General features: G+C 36.2%; 1 long non-coding RNA gene across 1 annotated transcript; it reads left to right on the top strand.

Moving 5' to 3' along the window:
- The first annotated feature begins 2,491 nt into the window (after nucleotides 1–2,491).
- LOC102023403 lies at nucleotides 2,492–3,567 on the top strand. The gene is made up of 3 exons (XR_262274.1): nucleotides 2,492–2,571; nucleotides 3,101–3,186; nucleotides 3,476–3,567. It is a non-coding gene; the product is annotated as an uncharacterized LOC102023403 (long non-coding RNA).
- The last annotated feature ends 13,010 nt before the right edge of the window (nucleotides 3,568–16,577 follow it).

Below are 16,577 nucleotides of genomic sequence, written 5' to 3'. Positions count from 1 at the left end.
GGCCTGAGAGGAAGAACGCCTACTGAAGCAATTGGGCAATGATACAGTGAAATGAACACTCCCTGTAGACCGTGGCGCTGACGTCATGGTCTGTGTGTGCTTGGCAGTGCTCTCTGGCTCAGAGCATGATTCTGCTGATGTTGAATAGTGCATGAACTACTACAACATTTCTTAAAGGATTCACAGTAACATTTGTGGCTTAAAGCCTACCTACCTTGTCATAGTTTCCTCTTCCATTTTCAATCCATTCTTTGCCAATCTCTGTGTGTTTCTTTAAGGTATAGATAAGTTGTTTCCATTGTAGGTGGGCCCACCACAAACTTGTTCTATAAAAAAGAGGAAGACTGATTAATGCTCTATTAGTTTCTTTGTCATTATTGACCTGACAAGTTTTCTTCTTGTTTTTATTGGGTTTAATGTCTTCCTCAAGCTCTGCATTTATAATTTTTATCAAATTTTTGTCATTAGCTTTTAAATATTTTTTCCCACAATGTCCTTTCTTCCCTTTTCTTCAAGATCTCCAATTACAGGTACGTCAGACCACATGAAGGTGGTGGCATACCTCTCTCATGCCCTGATTGTATTTTATTTCTCTGTCTATCATTTTAGGTTGTTTTCATGCCTATTTCAAGTATATTGCTTTTTTTCTCCACTTCCATATCTGTTATAAATGCCACTCAGTATATTTTTGCATGTCTGATATTGTTGTTCATCTGTAGAAATTAAATTTGAATCTTTTTAGTATCTTCAATGTCTCTATTCTTCTAACTTTTTGAAGAAATGAACATATTCATAGTAGCTGAGTTCATGTCCTTGTCAGTTTATTCTAATATGTCAGTCTGAGTCACTTGGGATTCTTTCTCTTCCTTATAAGTTGTATTTTCTAGCTTTTTTTGTTTTGTTTTGTTTCTTGACAAGATGTGAACTTAAGCTTTGTTAAGTGAAAACACACTTGCAATTAATCTAGAGTTAGTTTTACCCCATTAATGAGGCAAGACTCTTCCGAGATCTAGAGTCTCATGAATCATGAGAATTTCTGGTCACTGGGGAAAGGGGATGGGGTGGAGGGCACTGCTCTCACCTAGCTAGGAGGCCTCCCCTGGACACCCTTTCTCTTATTCTTAGCCTCATGTGAGCTCTGCATATTCTTTCTGTTTATTTCTTGGTAGTTCTACCTATGGTCTCTGCTTGTTTCCTCACTTGCATGGGCTATGGTGCTGCGGTCAGCACTCAGGGGTTAGATTCTGTTGCACATCCCTGGAGTTCTCTCTCTATGCAGCTCTCTTCTTTTGGACTCTGTTTTTCAAACCTGAGACACTGTCTTCTCCTCTACTCTCATCTCCAGCTCCTCACCTTTGGGCTCCTAGGTTCTGCCTGGTTTCCCTTCTTTCCCACAGCTTGGAAGTCTCTCTCGAGGACATGAACTTGAGCAGTGGCAGAGCTCTTTCCACTTGTCTCCTGCCTTTCAGGGACCTCTGTCACTTATTGCTTGATTTTTAAGATTCTTCAAAATCATTATTTCATTATTTTCTCCCATGTTTTTTAGTTTTGGGTGGAGCCTTTCAGGTAAGTCCAATCCCTACATAGCTTCCTGATCAGAGCACAAAACTTTGTTTTGTTATCTTTAAATATTACTTTAATTTTTCTCCTTACCTACATAGTTATAAGGATAAAGTATGAAGGGGTATTCTAAAAATTCATTTATAGAAATTATCTGTAGGTTATTTTTTCAAAGATTTATAGAGATTTATGTTGTCCGATAAGGTGAAATTAGGGTCACTATCCCAAGTGCTTATCTGAGCATTTTATCCAATACAAAGTTGTTGACTGCTTTGTAGCTACCTGTGTCCAACATGCTGAGCCCAGCATGCCAGTGTCCCTCTGCACTGGTGACAGAGGGAGCAGAGACTTTGCTGTGAGCCTCAGAAGACAAGCGCTGCCAGGAAAGGCAGGGATGTCCTTGATATCAAGGTCAGAAGTTTTGAATTCAGGAAAGAGGAACATGAGATGAAGGGACTCAGAGGAGAAAGATGAGAACAGTAGACTCATGCTCTCTCTTCTCATCTCTCTCTTCTTTCCCATTTTTACCCGTGTCAATACTTTGTCACCCTCCGGGCTTTGGACAGTCTTAAGACGTTATCTCTGCGTGGCCTCGGTGCTCTTCTTCTGGCTTGCCCTCTGCTGTGCTCTCACCTCTCCAGGAAGGCCTCCCTGCCTCTGTCAAAGCCCCTATAGGGTCTTAACACTTAACTCTGACACGGCTCTTGGACTGGTGGGCTTTAGTCATTTTATCCTCTATTTCAATTTCAAACTGTATGTTTCTTAAAAGGAGGAATGATGATTTGTATTCTGTATTCACAGGGCTTGGATATGCTGTCTAGCATGAAAAAGATGTTAATAATATCTAAAAGATGCATAAAATTAATGACTTAACCGAAAATAAGTAGAAAAATCAGATTCAAAGGACTAATTCTGAAAAGTTTTCTCATCACTTGTTCACAGGTTAAAGCACAATTCTGGTAAGGCCCTCATGTATTTAATGGTCCAGTAGAAGATGGGATACGTGAAAATGTAAGACATTATTGATTTTTTCTGCTGGGAATTAAGGCCCGGGCGTGTCCATGTTAAATACATGCTCTACTACTGACCTGTACAACCAATCCAAAATGCGTGACTACTGTTCTATTGCTTGAAAGTTTTGTTCAGAATTGAACCTCTTTTCTTATATATAATTTTGTATATAACTTTGATAACTGTACTGCCCTCATAATCACACCAGAGATGATCTTTCTCTTCATGATATGAAGATAGAAAGAGAAAGGCTGATCCAAATCAGGCAGAAAGCCTTTGGCAGGTCCCAATCTATTGGTATCTTGATCTCAAACTCACAGCCTCCAGACCTGTGAGAAATAAATGTCTGCTAGTTAAATCACTGAATCCATGGTATTCTGTTATGGTTGCTTGCACTGACTAAAAGACCATTATTACACCTTTTTAAAAAATTTTTTTGCACCTTTTTTTTAGTATTAACCATTATCTCTTTAATGAGATGTTTCCTGTATGTAGCTCTCCCCTTACCAGTATCTGATCTTTCTTCTAGGTGAACATGTTGCTGGTTATACAGAAGCCATCAAGCTGAATGAGTGGAGAGTGCTAAGATCTTAGCATCATCTTTCATTTTGCCACGTATGTGCACTTAGGTTATCTGATAGGATGACAATGATCCTTTTGATGGGAAAATTTAGAAATTATTTTATTTGAATGACTAAGGATTCCTTGGAAATAGTGTTCAAATAAGATACTTGCTGGTAATACAAAATGACAATCTTTTCCTTAAAAATTGAGGTTAAAGAAATTTTTGTTGTTATGGAGGAAACTAGATGATTTTTATCCCTGTATAACTGAAAGCAGTGAGATAAAAGGCCAAATACTAAGATTGCTTCTGAGACGTATTGTTGTTTCTTTTCCATCTTAGAGAAAGGAATGAAGGGGCATCATTAAACTGGCTGTTGTAGAGCATTCTGCCATTGAATCGAGTGAACCGGGCTTGGCTCACACTGGATATTTTTTTCTCTCTGGATCAAATTATGGTGATGTGGCTGACATTCAATAAATCCTGAGCACAAGACATGTGTCAAGACATGATCTCTATTGTCAAGGAGATATGGTCAAAGTGCTGGGTTCCTGAGATAGCAACTTAGTATGTTTCATTCACTCTTTCATCTCCAGTGTCTATGATGGTGCCTGATCTATAGCACACATTTTATTAAGTATCAAATGAATGAATGGATTCTGTGATAACATAGCAGTGATCTACTAGAAGTGTGGCTGAATTAAGAAATTCTGAAAGTATGGATTGAATATAATTATTTCTACTGGTACTGGACTATGAGGTAAGGAGATTTCTGAGCAAGACTTCATGGAAAACATGGCATTTGAATCAGAGCTTTGTAGATGTAGTGGAAGTTTTTTAGAAAAGTAGAAGGCACTTCAGTAGTTGTTGCGAGCAGTGGAAGGTAAATCTTCTCAGGAGCTAGTCTGATAGTGAAGAGAACAGAGAGCAAAGATGTGAATGAAAATATTATCAGTGAGATTGGACAGGTGGAGGAGATTAAGGATTTATGTGAGAAAATGAAATAAATGGAAATTTCATGCTGCCTGATATGTACAACAGAGCTGTGGAGATATCAGAGAAAACTTCAGTGTGGCTGTGTGAAGGGCATCCTAAAAGGAGGAGCACCACACTACCTTCCTATTTCCTTCTTCCTCAGTTTTTCTGTGACAACTAGCGCATAAGCTCCCCGAGGGACTTGTCTTTCTGTTCTCTACAAAGTCTTCAGTACCCAGGACAGCTCCCAACTCAAGCCTATTCAACTTGCAAATGCTATCTCCAGGGATGACAGTACTGCTTAGATTCTGCCTATATGAGTGGAGTCTCACTGCTTTGCACATAGTTCATATTCTGGTAGACAAGGACTTCTAGGTCCACAATCAGTTCTCTGTACTTCTTCACTTTGCCTGTGCTGGAGTTTTACAGTAAGCGCAGAGGTCAGCAGGATATTGTGAGTGGAAGTAAGATGCTGCACAGATGAGTTTGATTAGGAATCTCATATTACATTTGCATGGCCATAGAAGGGACCTTTCACCATAATAATTCTACTAAGAACTAAAACGGATTGAAAGCCTTATACTTATTAGGAACTGTGCTTAGAACTTTATATGGATTCTTTCCTTTAATCTTCATGATATTCTACTTTTAATTTTTACAACACCACTTATAATTCTTATTTTCAATTTATAGAGGACAAAATTGATGCCTAGTGGTGTCATATAACTTAAAAAGGTCCCATAGCTAGCTTGGAATCCAGCAAAATGTTCTGGCTTCTTATAACAAAGATGTCATGCTAAGGGTGAACACAAGTATAAGTGGTGGTCCTAGTCCCAGTCTAGGAGATAAAGACCTGAAGAAATCACCTCTCCCACTATTCTCTCTTAACCTTCCAGCTTCTCATTGCACTAACCCTGGAGTTTGTTGAGAACACTGAATAACAGACCTCAATTTACAGTTATATGAGTTTCTTTATTTTTGCTGTAAATTTATCAAGTAGATGAGGATGTTTCAATTAATAACTCTGAATTCAATGTAAGTGATGACTGATCAATTGCCTGATTCATGTCCTTTTGCATGAGAAAATAAATTTCTTATGACATTCTGTTCTCAGATGTGAACCAAAAGCAGTCATGCCTAATATCTGTGCTCCTAGCTGTGAGCAAATTCATGGATCCAGAGAGCAGAAGGTCAGAGCACTGAAATGGATGCAGTAGAATTAAGCTGATTTCCATCACAAAGCTTCATATAAATATTACACCAGCTCAATAAGATACTCAATGTTTGGTTTCTGAACCTATTAATATATAATGAGGCTACAATGTAATTAATATCATTTGTTTTGATTTTCTGTTCAATCCGCTTTAGTAATAAGAATGCAAGGTAATTATTCAAAAAGACTTTTCAACAAATGTCAGTTTTCATTGATTAAAAATCAAGTCAGTGCTTCATTTGAAATGATATTTACAAGCACGCTTTAAGCAGAAGTGAATAATTATCAGGTTATTGAACTGCAAGTTATCAGCAAGGAATTATCTACTTTTTTTTTTTTTTCTGCACTAAGGCTTGATCTCAAACAATAATAGATAAACCTGTGAGTACTAAGAAGCATCATGCTTTTTCTTGGAGGGTTTTGATGCTCTCAGTGTCATGTTAAACACACAGTTTCCCTCATTTGTTGGTTGTAAAATCACCAGAAACACAAGTTTTGGGGGACTGGAGCAGGCACCGTTGCTTGGGAGGAATACAAAGACACAGCAAGCCAAATTTCTTCTGTTTTCCTGTGGTCATACCAGAATGCACAGCGGCTGTGGTGAACCAATTCAGGAATTTCTTCTCAGTATAAGGTGCCTTTGTTTTTCTATGTATTTCATTTTCTTTCTTTTGCATAAAACAATGGGAAAGTAGTCTGTCATCTGTTATTCGGAATTGAGTCATTCTGAAATGTGAATTCAGAACCATTTGTTTTTTCTGGAATGAAGGAATGTGCACAACAACCCAACAAATTCAGACTGCAGTGTATTCATATTTACAAAGACATGTGTACACATGAATCAAGTTGCCAAAACTATATACTGCATGGGTTTTAAAACAATGTTCTTTGTGTGACTAACTCTCATGTGGAGTACTCAAGGAAAGTGACAGAAAAACCATTAATGTGTGCTCTTTTTGTTTATTTAATTTATCCTTTGTACTAACAGCCCTTGTACTCTAAGTAATCATGACATTGCGACAACAAACCAGCCCAAAGACCCTTTCTGGTGCACTGCACTTGCAAGCTGGGGAGTCCAATAATAATCAATGAACACATCACATATGGAGTTTGCCAGATATTGAGAAATGCTGCCGAACTAAGTCGGGAAGTGAGTGTGGGGGGTGGGGTAAGGAGCCTTTGTTTGTGATTGGGTTGTCAGAAGAACTTCCTTAAAGAGGTCGGATTTAAGGGAAAGCTTCAAGTGTGTGTGTGTGTGTGTGTGTGTGTGTGAGAGAGAGAGAGACAGACAGACAGACAGACAGGCAGAGAGATCATATAGAATTTAAGGGAAGAGCATTATGGCTTCAGGGAACAGGATGTGCAAAGGTCTTGGCATAGTGCATGGTTTACTGTGGAAGCAAAACAAGAAGGTCTGTGTAGCTGGCACTGGGCAGAATAATGATAGATCTAATGGAGAACTCATGCAGTGAAATCCTGGGTTCCTGGCAGTCCACATCTGTCACAGAAGAGATTCTTTTAGGGGGCAGGGGAGAAAAGAAGAGAGCATAGAAGGGGAGGGGAGGAGAGGGGAAGAAAAAGAAATCTTTCACAACACTTGAAGGCCAGGGGCTGATGATCTGAGAGGTAGCTCATGTCCTTCCTTACGAGGCTTTCCCCATGGGGTCACTAGAAGCTAAGTCACTTTGGCTGATGGCCATCACAATCTAATGAGAATATCATTGCATGTCCGGGTTCTGGGATCCAAACTTTAACCCTGTCTTGTCAAAAAAACCTGCCCAGTCTCTGTCTCTGTCTCTGTCTCTCTACCTCTCTCTCTGTCTCTCTCTCTGTATCTGCTTCTGTCTCTCTCTTTCTCTCTCTCTCCTTCTCTTTCTCTGTGAAAACTGAAAGCAGTAACAGTGTTTTATATAGTTGTATAACTTACAAGGTTTTCAGATATAATTCTGAGTTTTCTTCCAAATTGAGATATTGCTTATCTATGAAAAAAATGAACCAAAATTGTAAGAACATTTTCCTGCTTCCTGAGCTTCAGACTGTTCCAGTGCTCCTTATAGTTTTTCTTGGGCTCTTAAGTGGCAGAAGAGAGTCACATGTTTAATTGAATGACTAAATTAAGGAATTAGAGTGAGGAGAGAAGAAAGACATGAGGATTTATTTTGTATCTTCTCCATCCACAAGGCTTCCTTTGGTGCTAACGGCTCTCTCTGAAGTAAAGAGAGAAACTGTCCCACACTGTAAGCAATCTTCTGTCTGCTTCTGATTCCTTCACATGCATGAATGGGGGATTCCAATAAGTGATCAAGCAGGGATCATGAAGTGCTGAAATTGGGACCCACATGTATTGCAATGGTATCCAAAGAAAATGCTAATTCAAAATATTTCCTCATCTCTTTAAAGAACACCATCTCGAAGTTCCTTCAGAGGTTGAAAGCATCGCAGGGCATATTGCTTTCTTAAGTTACATATTGAAATATAAATTCAACACCTGAAAGTAGCCCAAGACTCAACTAGTAAATGATCAAAAAGTTAGGGGGGATGAAAACCTGGGAAATGTGAAGACCCTTAGTAATTGTATGGTATCAGAAAATCAAATTTTTTGTAATAACAAATTATGATATAATGAGATCACATTAGTAAAATAAGAAGCCCATATGCCTCAGTGATTTAATCTCTCTTCACATAATCTTGCATTGAATTTTAATGAGTATTTTGATTGATAACATATTTAGTTCAAAATAGGTCTTTGAAGACAGCTGTAAGAGTATTAACATTTTAAAGATGCTGTGATAGAAATTCATTTCATTAAGTAGCTGAGAAGAAAAAAAATCACAGTATAAACCTGCTAATGTCAAACATACTGTTATGACCCATCTAGTCCTATTGAGAAAGGGATGATAATGTATCTTTATTGGGCTATTCTTTGAACACTATAGGAGCTCATTTTGCTTATTGAAGAAAACACCAAGTGACACCAGTGAATCAGATACAGTAAAAGCATTAAATTTAAGAGGCGAAAATTTTAAGTAAAAGCTGCCTAAATATAGGATAGCTTTGGTGCCTCAGCTTTTGGTAAAATTGCATTGATTTTGATGGCTTAGGGATTATCTCAGTGGGGCTGCAAATTTCCATCAGTGCCATCCCATAATAATATAATGAAAGACACAAGTGCAAGTTATGTAAGTACTTCTAAAATTTCTAGAATACAAATTATAACTGTGCAAATAGTTGAAATTGATACATTATTCAACTCCAACTATAAAGAGTGCTGTTGTTTCAAAACACAATTAATATAAATACTATTAATGAGATATTTTATGTATTTGTGCACTAAATCTTTGAACCTAATTCTGAATTTTTCTCCACAGAAGAATGTAAAGTGAATCTAATTCCTCGCCTACAAGACAGTCCCTCCCCTCTTTTGCAAAACCTGTTCTTTGTTCCAAAGTCATCTTCCTGACATGTTTAATATCCAAATTCTAGTAAACATTCTTCTTTTATCTCTTGGTACCTTCCTGGTCACTGTGCTCTGGACAGCCTCCCACGTTAACCAATGACCTAAAGTTTAATTCTCAGAATTGGTCTTATGGCTCTAATGAGCTTGCACCTCCCCTTTGTCTGGAATTTATGCCTCTATTCGTGTGATTTTCATATCAGATAAAACTGATAGTTTACTAGATTAGAAAATAAATGAGGTAGTATGTATAGTTATTTCAAGTTGATTCGGTAGAGTTCCAGAAATTGTTCTCCTTTGCAATGGGTTTGCTGACAGTAATACCCAATGGCAGGGTCAGAGGTTGTTTGTCAATGTGATTATTATCCCATGGGTCCCAGAGCCAGAAGCATCTCTGCAAACTCTTTCAGTTATCCCTACACAATTTCAGTAAATGATTTTGTTCTTGTTGATGCTTAGTTAAAACATATGGTCTCTCCTCAGATATGTACTTAACAATATGATATATAATGATATCACAACATAAACTTTTGTTCCTTTGTGATGAACTTACACAGAAAAGAATTTATCAGACTTACTGTATTTTTAAAAGCATTTATTTGAAAATTGACATGTAAAAATTATACACATTTATAGGGGATAATGTGGCATTTAAATGTACAATTTCCTGTGCTTTTAGGATACAAACTACTAGTACTACTACAAACAATGAATAGTCCTTTATAAGGTGCTAATTTGGACAAATATTTTTGCAAATTTAGCAGCAACATAAAAATTTATGTGGCATTAAGTGTAATAAGTTGTGAAATAAAAATGAAACTTTCTATACCATGAATAGTGGAAAAAAATTTTGATCAACCATATCAGTGAAAAATTGAAGTTACTTTCTATTCTGTCCAGAAAAATATTACAAAATCAATGTCATGGAGAAGTAATAAAAGAGTAAATAGTGAAAAAAAGTGTAGTAAACTTGGATTGAATGATATGCTAGGTAGTAAATTAATAAAAATATTATTTTTCTTAAGTTTGTGATATTTCAGGTACTTGTCAGATTTCAAAGTCTACTTTTATGATTTCTTTTTGTATTCTCCTTAAATAATTACATTTAATGATTATTTAATAAATAATAATTATTTAATGATAACCAATATATAGTTTTATACTCTGTAAGACCTTCCTTCCCTCATTTCTGTAGGTTTCTGTCTCCACAAAATCTGCATCTGGTCCTGCCTCCAAAAATCTTGCTGATAAGATCTACCCATCACTCAAAACCAGGATCAAATGTTACTTCATTATAATCTATTCCCTGAATCCTTCATCAGATTAGAACTACTTTAGAATTAAATAGCATCTTTCTTTTATCATTTAGAATCATTATCAAAAGGTTATTCTCCCTCTCTCTCTCCCTCTCCATCTCTGTCTCCCTCTCCCTCTGTACCATGTATTAAGTTACACCCAGCTTGTTTTAGTTTTTATGTTGAGACAGATTCTCACTAAGTTTCCCATGTTGGCCTCAAAATTGTGATGTTCTTGTCTCAGCCTTGCGAGTGCTGGGATTGTAGACCTGTGCCACCATGCTTGGCTGCCTTGTTCACTTTCTTTTTGTGTCTTGTTATCATTTGTTTCACTATCTGGCTTCCCTATTGGAGAAATGTTAAGTCTTAGCAGAAAATATCTGATAGGAAGCGTACTGGGACCTAGAGGCTAACAAAGGCGGACAAACCCAGGAGCACAGTTAAGGCAGGCAGTGACGGAGAGATACTGCCAGCGCCAAAGAGGTCTATGTGGGGATTTCGATGGGTCCGTGGATTACAGGGACTCTCACGTGAGCTTGTGATAGCAGTGAGCCAAGCAGGTCATCATTATCAATGCAATTTCTAACACTAGCCAAGAGGGCTCCCATAGAAGGGATATAATTGAGAGGTAGCGATGAATTTCATGGAAGACTGAAAGTATGTTGGGGGCTGGGGATTTAGCTCAGCGGCAAAAGCGCCTGCCTGGCAAGCGCAAGGTCGTGAGTTCGGTTCCCGGTACCGAGAAAAACCTAAAAAAAAAAAAAAAAAGAAATTATGCAAGGCCTGACATCAGCCTTAGAGAAATGGCATCATTGGCAGAGAGATCGTAAGGCCTCAGTCATTGTATACAGAAAGAACTAAATTCTTAGCCGAGGAGCAAAGAGTTATATATTAAAATAATAAAGGGTCCTATTAACATAATTTCAGTTACTAATATCACTATGAGAAACTACGGAAGACCTATTTTAAGTCGATATTATGGTTTTCAAAGGAAAAAAGACGTTAGAGTCCAGGAATAATTAATTTACATAAATGATACTGCTGACTACCATAAATAATAATTTGTTATCAAAACAAGAATGTCTGACAATATACTTGTGGCAAGGTTGGAATAAAATAACCCGTATATATAATACTATCTTCCAAAATAAATGAATGGCTAAACAAGAAGTACGGACTATTTCTAAAGATACAAAGGGACTTCTCTGGCAAAATCTGGTACAATCTAAATACTAAATAAGAAACTGTAGACCATTGAAAAAAGAGGAATTCATGAACCTGTAGTGATAATAAATAGATGACTAGTTAAATAACTAAATAAATTTATAAGTAATAAAAGAAGGGAAGACATTCTTCTTAGACTTTATGATTGAATTTTGGTTGCATATGTTTTATTAGCTCATCTGTTAATTTTCATGTCTTAATTGTAATGTAGTTTTCTTTCTTGTTTTGAATTAATTATTTGATATGAAGAGTAGAAACAAAATGTGATAGGATTTGATTATTTATGAATGTGTTGATTTTCACATATTTGGAAATTTCCTAAATTTTAATTCTAATGTGTATAGAGACATATTTCATATGATTTCAAGCCTTTAAATTCATTGAAATTATTTAATAGCAAAGGATGTAGTTATCTGGGACAATGTTCCATATTACTGAGAAGTGTGCACAGTCTGATGCCCTTTAGTGAGGTCTTCCATAGATGTCTATTAGGGGGAGTTCACTTAAAGTTTTGTTAACCTTTTATATTTCATTGTTGACCTTTCATTCTATCCATTGTTGAAAGTGAGATACTGAAGTTTTCTATTATTATTGTTGATCTATCTAGTTTTTTCTTTAGTTCTATTAGTAGTTACATCGTGTATTTTGTGGGATCTGTTATGTCTACATTTTAATCTTATTTTCTTAATGGGGTAAGACTTTAATCAGTATAAAATGCCTTTTTACGTATTGCAACAACTTCTGTCTTACAAATACATTATTTGCTATTTATACAACCATTCCAACTCTATTTATCATTGGCATGACATTTTCCCCATCTTTTCCCTTTCAAACTATCTGGATCTTTGAATCAAAAGTGGCTCCCTTATAGACAGCATATGGTCAGCTTGTTATGTTTTAACCCAGTCTGCCAATCCTTGCCTTTCAAATGGAGATTTTAATCCTATTTTATTTAAAATACTAATTGGTGAGGAAGAATCCTACCTATGCTCACCTTTTTTTGTTTTGTTTTGCTTTGAACATATAAGCTTAACATTTATGAATGGTAAATGAGAAAGAAAAGAAGTAAAAAGAAGCTTTCCAGAGAAATATCTTGAAGAAAAGAGAAGAAAAAATACTCCTTACATGCAAGATGTAAGAGTGAGGGAACAGTGGTGTGGAGGCCAAGGCCACTATTTTTATACATTTGTTCTGATGTCTGATCCAAGATATCCCGCCCTGGGGTATCCGTGGGTGCATTGCCAGCTGTGATGGATACATCTTCTTGATTGACAGGTCATACCCAAATGCCCAGCTGTCTTGCCGTGTCCTAATCTACTTCACAGTGAGTGACTTTTTGATGTCAGGGGCTTAAAACTCCACTTTTATGTCATGTTAATTGCCATCATTTTCTGAATATGCTTCCTGTGAGTTAAAAAATTTCATTACATATGAAGACCCCTGAGTACTTTTCCCTGCCTCCAATCGCCTTTTCCTGTATCTCAGACCATCCTACTTCTTTGTCTCAAATACCCTTAAGCCCTAAATTCAGGGAGGCAGATTTGAAACCTGGGGCTCTACCCTCCTCGCATTTGGCAGCCTCATGAAAAAATTCTTTTTCTTTTGCAAAATTATACTGTACGTGTAATAATAAAGACTAAACCCCGAGGAGTAGACAGCAATCAATAGCATCGCAGAGGGCTCCAGAATGAGACAGAACAATCAGGAGGTAAGAAAACAGAACAGAATTGTAGACTGAAGAGAAATTAACACCTGAATGTTTAAAACAACCATGACAGTGGGTAAGTATCACAAAAAAAGAACTGCTGAAGCTTAAAACAAGATCTTTGATCTTTAAAAATATCGATAAATTAAAGGATATCATTGTTGAGCCCTGAATTAAATCTTATATCTTTTCTGTTGCTCAATTTTCCCAATGTTATCTTTTATTGTTAACATGTTTTATCTTATCATAATCGAAATTTGAATTTTGTTTCCATTTCTTTTATCAAGTACCCATATGGTTTTAAGCTATTTTATTACTGATGCCCTGAAATATAATTATAATTAGTATGTTTTTATTTTGTAGCATTTTATAAGTTTATAACAATGTTGCAGATATTTAAAATATTTCTCAATAAATATAGATGTTTAATTTATTTTTATTACTTATATATGTTTGTGAAAAATACGAATTATATTCATCTTAGAGAACTGGAACATGTACTGATTGTGCCTTGATCATGTTTAATTTTCCTTCCCCCATCCTGACTTTTTCCCCTTCTCCAGTTTTCCTTTCTATCTCCACAAAGTATACTCCTCATTTCCTACATTTGTCTTTTATTTTGTTCCTTAAATATACATATATATATGCTTTTAATTTCATATAAGCCCATTTATTGGTTCTTGGTATTATTTCTTGTGTAATTTGGGTTCTGCTCAAAAAGTCTTTGCCTATACCTATGTCTTCAAGAGTTTTACCTGTTTTATTTTCCAGCAGATTCAGGGTTTCTGTTTTGATATCTACATCCTTTATCCGTTTTATTTTATTTTAGAACAAAGTGAGAGATATGGTTCTAGATTCACTCTTCTGCACATGGATAAACTGTTTTCTCAGGACCATCATTAAACAGGTTATATGAAATAAAAACCAAAGATAACAATCAACAGAGTAAGAAGACCATCTACAGAATGGGTAGAAAATGTTTGCAAGCTACAGAGGTCTGATATTAGAATGTATAAGGAACGCAAAAAATTAGAGCAAAAAGGTTATCTTTCGTCTAGCATTTACTTTTAACTTCATTGTCAAAAATCACGTGGCTGAAGGTTCAGAGGTTGTTTTTGCATTCTTACTTCTATTCTATTGGTCAACACGTATATTTTTTGCTAGTACCATGCTGTTTAAATTACAAAGCCATTCATGGTGGCCTTGCAATGTAACTAGAAATCCAGGATTGTGATTCCTCTTTGCTGTAATTGCCAGAATTGCTTTTCTATTCTGGACATTTTCTGAGTCCATATGAATGTTAAGAATGTTTAGTTTAGTTCTGTGAGCAAACTTGTTAGTATTTTGATTGGAATTGCATAAAATCTATTATTATTTTTGGTAATATTGGCATTTTGACAATATTGTTCTTTCTGTTCAGGAAAAGGGGACATCTCTCCTTTTCTAATACTCGTTCTAATCTCTTTTCTTTCAGAGCACTATAGTGTTCATTATTTAGTGTTATGGTTGAAACATTGTGTCAACTTGGGGAGTCTAGAGGTTTGGCTAAGTGACTCAGCAGGAAGCCAGGGTGCTTACTTTGTATACATCCTGAGCCTGTGGAAGAGGAGGGCATGGAGATTATGAGAGAGCTACATGCCCCTTAGGTGGGGGTAGCCTGTTTACAAAGTAAGGCAGGGAAAGAAGCTGCTTGCTGCCATTCCTCCCTTTTGCTCTGGCTGCATTGCTGTTCGTCTGCCTTTTCCCCTTGCTCTTGTTGCTTTGCTATCTTCTGCCTCAGAGCCAGCCAAGTATGGACTGAAACCTCCATAAACTGTAAGCTAAATAAACCTTTCCTTCCTTCATTTTGGGCATTGGGTATTTTGTCTCAGCAATGAGAGAAAAGTAACCAAGACAGAATTTGGTACCAGAGGAGTGGGGCCGTTCCTGTGACTATATCTGACCATGTGGTTCAAGAGCTTTTGGAAATGGCTTGTGGGAAGTGTTTGGAAAGGTTCAGAGATGTCGCCTGAAAGAGAAAAGTAACTAAGACATTTAGCAATTTTATTTCCTTGGTTAGATTAATTCCTAGGGTTTTTTTTTTTTTTTAAAGTAACTGAATGAGATTGTTTTTCTTATTTCTTTCTTGGTAAATTCACTTCTGGTATATAGGAATGCTATTAATTTTTGTGCATTGATTCTGTCTCCTGCCACTTTGCTGAGTTTGTTTATGAGTTCTCTGAGTCATCTGGTGAGGTGTTTTGGTCTTCTATGTAAAGGATCATGTCATCTGCAAATAATAATGATTGTTTGAATTCTTCCTGTTCTGTTTGTATCCCTTTTTTTTCCTTTCTCTTACTATATTTCTGTGGCTAAAGTTTCAAGTACTATATTGAACACAAGTGGTGAAAGTGAACAACTTTATCTTGTTCCTGATCTTAAAGCAAAGATTTCAGTTTTCTCCCACTTAGAATGATGTTGACCACACACATTGTCATAAAAAAAAGTTTATTAATTTGAGTAAGATCCTTCCAAATCTGTTTTCTGTAGGGCTTTATCTAGAATGGGTGTTGGATCTTGTTAAAGGTTTCTCTGCATCTACTGGTATGATCATGTGACTTTTATCCTTCTTTATAGTTATGTGGTATCTAATTTTATTGATTTATGTATGTTGGACCATTCTTGCATCTCTGGATGAAGTCAAGTTGGTCATGCTGTTTGATGTGTTTAATGATGTTTACTTGAACTTTCTAATAAATTAAAAAAATTTTGTTATTGTATTATTATAAAATTTGTTTGGTTATTAGTTTTTTATTTATAATTTCTATTTTTATTAACACTCAAATTTGGTGATACATTGTTCTCATACTTTTCTTTATTACATACTTCTTTTTTTTTTTTTTTTTGGTACTGGGAATTGAACTCAGGAATTTGTGCATGCCAGAAGGGCGCTTGCTCCACTGAGCTATATCCCTGGCCCATACTTCTTTTAAAATATTTAAAATATCTAAATTAGATCTTTGTCTAGTAGGTCCACTACCTGGCCTTTTAAGGGAAAGTTTCTACTGACTGTTTTTCTTCCCTGTTTATATATATACCATATGTTGTTTCTTTCTTTCTTTGCATGTCTCATAATTATTTGTTAAAACTGGAAGTCTTAAAAATTGTGGCTAGTCTAGAAATCAGATTCTCCCCCTATCTACCTTGTGTTGTTGTGGCTGTTAATTATTCTGGTTTTTGTTACAATTGTTGCTGTTTGTTTAGTTATTTTTCAGGACTCATTCTAAATTTTATATTCTCTGTGAATGGTCAGTTAGTTATGGGGTCAGCTAATAGATGGACCAATATTTCCTTAATTACTGGGGACCAAAATTTCTTCTAATCTTTGCCAAAGGGGCATGTGTTTGTGTATGTGTGTGCATTTACCCATGCCTTGAACAGTCAGCCAGTGAAGTTACAATTCTATTTTAGCTTTTGCTTTTAGTTTACATGGAGACTCAAGATTAGGCAGAAGTCATAGTTTAGAACCTTCTCAGATCCTTAACTTCGATACTTACAGATTTGGCATGTGTATAGCTCTATATTTTTATGCTTGGAAT

This window comes from Chinchilla lanigera, unplaced genomic scaffold, assembly GCF_000276665.1.
Source record: "Chinchilla lanigera isolate Chin_1 unplaced genomic scaffold, ChiLan1.0 scaffold00043, whole genome shotgun sequence".
Taxonomy (NCBI): domain Eukaryota; kingdom Metazoa; phylum Chordata; class Mammalia; order Rodentia; family Chinchillidae; genus Chinchilla; species Chinchilla lanigera.
The sequence above is the reverse complement of the archived record's forward strand: the minus strand, read 5'-3'. Positions and strand labels throughout refer to the sequence as shown.